Source organism: Choloepus didactylus, chromosome 3 (genome assembly GCF_015220235.1).
Source record: "Choloepus didactylus isolate mChoDid1 chromosome 3, mChoDid1.pri, whole genome shotgun sequence".
Taxonomy (NCBI): Eukaryota; Metazoa; Chordata; class Mammalia; order Pilosa; family Megalonychidae; genus Choloepus; species Choloepus didactylus.
The window spans coordinates 179,511,768-179,517,767 of NC_051309.1; positions in this window are offsets into that span (position 1 = coordinate 179,511,768).

Genomic DNA, 6,000 nt, shown 5'->3' on the forward strand with positions numbered 1-6,000 from the left:
GGGATTGGTGAATATGTGAAATGTTCATTTAAGCTGATGAGAATGTAAATGTGTACATGCACTTTAGAATACTACTTTGCATCACCAACTAACTTTGAGCATGCACATAGCATTTAACTCAGATATTCTACTCTACTATATAAAACCATCAGAAATGTAAAGCTGTGTACTACAAAAGGTGAAGAAGAATGTTCCTTGCAACAGGAAAATATACTCTTAGTTTTCCTAAGAGGTCCAAAGAGGACAATACCTCAATGTACCCCAACAGTAGGATGGATAATCATGGTACACTCAACAATGAAACACATTAGCAAATAAATGGCCCTAACCAGTCTATGCCCAACATTCATGAATCTCACAAATATAATGTTGCCTGAGAAAAGCTGGATTGAATCACTCCAATTACACACTTCAAAAACAGACTAAATTACTTCATGGTATTCAACAAGAGTAGTGCTCATAATTGCGGAAGAGAAAGAAGCTGGTGATTGGGGGGTGGGGCATGAGGAGGGCTTCTGGGGTGCTGGTAAAGCTGTTTCCTCATCTGGAGAGTGGATGTGGGGATACAAGTTTGCCTAATATTAAAAGCCTTCATCATTCATAAAACAAGAGACAATGAGAAGCAATTATGGAACAACATTTTAACATGTTTGATTGAAAACCATGACACTGATATTGTTAGGCCAAACACTTAAATTTCTCCCATAAATCAAGATAATCAAACCAAGCATAATGAGCAACCAATGTGAAAGTGTGTAATGTAGGTAAATCAGAGAAACTAATGTCCACTTTTGAAAACAATACAGTTTTTTTAGTAATTCAGAAACTTCAGGGTGAAAAAAGAGACAGATTAGATCTGTGCCCCATCCTAAAGGCAAAGTTTGCTACCACGGGGCAGTAGAGACAGGCATCCCATGTCCCCAGCAGGGTAGGAAACTGGGTGGGGCAGTGGCAGCTAGGAATGTGTCAGCCTGTCAGGGCAGAGATCCCAGCCCCTATTCATGATGCTTTAAACTTTGACAAGTCAGACAGGATTTGTTGAAGAAGGCAAACTGTCCTTAGCATCTGCCTGGTATGTTAAGGTACTCCTTCATGGTAGCTGATAAATCCCCAGACTTCCCACACTGAGGATCGTACAGTCAAAGGACACACGTTGTGGAGTCACCTCCACCACCCTCACCAGAGCCACCTGGATGCTCTGCAACTGCTGAGCCCTTCAGCGCCCACTCAGTCCTCCCACAATCTGCTGTCGCCCCAGGCAGATCTAACCACGAGCATCTCTCATGTAAAAGGGCTCCAGGATTGCTGTTCTCATCATGAGGACCAGTCCTGCCTTGCAGTCCAGGCTTCTCCATGATGGTAGGACTGTGCTCTCCCTGACCCCCACCATGATGGTCTCTCCAAGCAGCTCCTCATTCCCTGGGCCAACAGATGCTCAATGATTGAAAATGGGACCAGTTTCCTGGGTTGTCCTTCTCAGCTGAATGACTTGGACACCCACTTTCCCTCTCAGAGTGTCTGAAAAGGGCAGACTGCTTAGATTAAGGAACATCACATCCTTATAGAGCCTGAATGTAAGGGATAACAGGGCCCTCAGCCCTTATCCCACCAATCCTCCCTCCTCTAGACAGAGCCGTCCTCACTGAGAGTTCCTGGAAATTAGTTCCACATTCAGTGATGGATCAGCCATGACTGGGTGCTTTGTCAGACCCAGATATTAGCAACCCCCCATCTGATTTCTTCAGAAGGGGTGAGATATGGGAATTTGTATATTTAGCAAGCAATTTAGGTGATTCTCAACAAGGCTCTTTGAAGGGCTGGGAATAAGTGTAGAGAGCATAAGCTTTGAAATATTTGAAATAAGCCAAACTCGAGTTTGGATCCACAAGCTAAGTGCGATCTCTTCCCCTGCACAGAGCAGGCACAGAGGAATCCAGGGCCCCTATCACTCCCACCTTCTAAACCCACATTGTCCCATCTCCCGGCTTACCTGGGGCAGGAGGGCTCTGAGGGTCTGAGGCAGGTCTCCCAGGCTGCTCTCCACAGGCACTCTTCATCTGAAAATGTGATCGTCCTGTGTGACACTGGCATATATATACCAGCAGGAGGGTGGAGCTGATGGGACTCCACCTAGCCATGACTGGGGGCCACACCCTCAAGGAGGGTCCAAGGAGGGCTGGGCAGTGGGTGGGAAAGGTTCAGAGGCCCTGGTTGGTGGGGAAGGGAGTTTCCTTGATTGAATCATGTTAGGTGGTCCAGGCACTGTGTTAATACCCATGATCTCATTTACATCTTTGTAATCCTCATTTGATCCCTCAGAGACCTTTAATCCCATTTATGCTGATGAGGAAACTCAAGATTTTTATAGTTAATGTGAAAAATTAATTTTCTCCTATGAGTTACATTTAACTCTGGAGAGCAGCAGTTTAACCCTGTCATTATGGTATACAGTTTTCAGTCTTGTGCTGAGGTCTAGATGGCTCCACCGTTTGTTCCCTGCACACTCACAAGCTGTAACCTGCCCTGTGACTGAAAAATTACCATCTTTTTGTTTTTTATCCTCCACAGAGGGTTCCTTTGTAAAGACCTAGTTGGCAGGCCAACTCTGGTTTCCCTGAACCAAGGAAGACAGATTGTGAAAGACCCAAGCCAAGCAGTTCCCTGTCACATTGTCTCCAAGGAATGAAGGAGTTGGGGAGAAGGAACTCTTGGGGGGAAACGAGCACCCTGGAATGAAGCAAGAAACACCAGGCCAGGGGGCAGCACTGTGTGGAGTGTAGCAGCATCTGAGCTTCTGTGGACTCCTTTTTGTTTGTGCCCCACGGAACACATCAGTCACTTTTATAATCACCCCACTCTTTCCAATCTTTCCCCAGCCTTATCCTGTAGAAGATCCCCACCCTGTTTTCCTCCAAGTTACCACCATGACTTTATCCATCCCACACACTACAGAACTTAAGTCACTTACTCCTGCTCACTCTAAATCACCCCATTCCATCCCCAATATATTATTTGTTTTCAAATGGAAAATTTACTCAGGCTACTTGTGCCAGTATGAATATAGTGTGTCTCCCAGAAAGCCATGTTATTTAATACAATCTTGTGGGGCCAGGCCTATTATGCTTGATTAGGGCATGACCTTTTGATTGAATGTTTCCATGGAGATGTGACCGATTCAACTGTGGGTGAGAACCCTGATTAAATCATGGAGTTCTCCTGGAGTTGTCCCCCCCCCATTCAGGGTGGGTCTTGATTAGTTCACTGCAGGATTTAGGAGAGCTAAGAGCAAAAACTGACTCAGATGCTTGCTGGTGCTTAGAGATCTTCAGAGATACTTTGAAATGCAGAAAGTAGGGCATTTGGAGATGCCAAGGTGAGACATGAAGCCCAGAGTTTGCCCCAGAGAATCTAAGGAGGACCCTCAGATGTTTAGAGAGAAACACCCTGGGGGAAAGAAGCAAGGACACACAGGAGCTGAGAGAGAAGAGCTGACACACAACCTGAGACCAGAAGACACCAGCCACTTGCCTTCCCAGCTGACAGAGCTGTTAGGGATGCCATTGGCCATTCATTAGTGAAGTTATCCTCTTGTTGATGCCTTAGTTTTGGCACTGTTATGGCCTTAGAAATGTAAATTTGTAACCTAATAAATCCCCTTTATAAATGCCAATCCACTTTTGATATTTTGCAAAAAGGTAGCTCTAACAAACCCAAACACTACTCAAAAATAAAGGAGCAGCTTTCATAGATTGGAAAGAGACAACATTTATACTATGTCCCAAAAGGTCCTGCATGGTGTGTTCCCCACTTATTCTCAGGCTCATCTTCCACCATCCTCCCCTCTCCTTCCCTCAGCACATGGTGTCCTCCTGCCCCAGAGCCTGTGCACAGGACCCTCACCCCAGGCCCCTCTCACCCCATACACTTGTTTACTTCTATGTTTACTCCCACTCTTTCTTTGATCCCTGCTTAGCTGTTACTTTCTCTGGGAAGCATTGTCTGAACTCTCTGCAAACCTGGGAAACATTATAAATTATTTTTGGAAAAATGCTTAATAGGTGAATTAGAATTCATAACTGATTGCTAAATTTTAGACCAAATATTTTATTGCATGTTACCAACAATCTAACATAGATTACCCTTATAAAATATAAATTTGTGAATATTCAGTTGGTTTCATAGTAAAGACTGACAAAAGGAGGCTGTGAACATCCTGAGACATGGGCCCTGCCCAGGCTAGGCATGTTGTGGGTTTCATCTCACTCAACCTTCTCAGCAGTTACAAGTCTGTGTCACAGATGAGAAAATTGGGGGTGCTGAGGTTAAGAGAGGGAGAGCGAGATTACAACCCATACATTCCTTCTCCAGAGCCCCACAGTGCAGCCTCCACATACCCTGCCTCCCACACAGGGCCATGAAGAGCTCTGCAGTGGGGCCTGATTTCTTCTTTCTGGGTGGAGGAGAAGCCGGAGCTCACAGCCTGCACCCTGCCCTGCATCCTGCCTCCAGAAACCCGAGACATCTCTGAAGGCCCAAAGGATTTGCCTGCATCACCACCTCACATATATTTCACCTTATAAACTTTAAAATGGGACAGCACATAGTTCAGGAAGATGTTTCCCAGAAAAAAGAAGAGTGGATTTTAATATTCTCACTTGAATCCTCCATCCACATGGAGCTGGAAAGAGACCTTTTCTTTCAAGCCAGTTCCCCCTATGAGACTGCAGCTCCATGAAGGCAGGACTGTGTCTCTCATATCAATGTTCCATGTATCTCGTCGGAGGCCTGGCACCTTAAGTTAATAGAAAGTGGTTTTAAATGTTTATATGGTAGAAAGTATGCACTTTTCTTCATATTCATGCTGTATTTTGAATATAGCAGGAAATCTAAGTGGTAGTGTAGTGAGTTCAAGTTTGAGGATTTTGGAGCTGAGCAAGAAAAATATTAGCTCACTAGATGGCAGTAACCGACAAGCTATTTATTGGGACAACAGTGGCAGTGGAGGGGAAGTCCCCCACCTGGAGACCTTCCAGAGGCTGTGGTGGGAAGGAGCCTCCAGAAGTGGGAGCAGTGAATGGGAAAACTCCTGGAGAGGAGGGAAAGTGGGGGGGAAGGGGGGGCAAGGCTTATAGGTCTAGGTGAAGTCACAGAATAAGCAAAATGGGAGCCTCTGGGCCAGAGAGCTCCAGTGGCTGAAGCACCTTATGACCTTACGTCTGCAGCATTGTATTTTATCTATGGCAAGCAGATGTTGGGACAGGTTTGTAGGGTTGGCAGAGCAGGTCAGCTCCAAATGACTAAACATGGCTTATTTTGCATATTAAAAAAAATGTTTGTTTTTAAGTACTTTCAAAATTATGGGATCATCACTAACACATAATAGAAACACAAGATGGAGAACACTGACACAGTCACCACCAGATATCCAGATCCACCAATTTTAACATGTTGCCATATTTGCTGTGTCATTCTAGCTATCTCTCATTTATCTATCAATCCATCTATCTATTTACTCATCTCTCTCTCTTTTTATTTTCTGAACTCTTGAGTGTAGTCTATTTACACACTGCTTCTTAACAATACTGACAAATACATTTCCTAAGAACCACCTTAAGTGCAGTCATCAAGTTCAGGAAATTTAATACTGATATAAACTTACAGCCTGTGTTCCAGTTTTTCATATGTCCCAATACTGTCCCTTTGAGCCTTTTCTCATCCAATCCTGAGTCATACTTTGCATTGTCATTGTCTCTTTAGTGACTTTTTCTTTGATTTTTAATTGTGGGAACATATATAGAACATAAACTTTCTCATCTGAATCACTCCTGAGCATACCATTCTATGAGATTAACCACATTCACAAAACTGTCAGACACTCACCATCTTCCAACAATAAAACTTCCCTATCTCCCAAAACAGGAACCTGCATCCTTTCTGCATTAACTCTGCATTCCCTCAGCTGCCACCTCTGGCAATCTGTGCTCTAAATTCAGTCTCTAT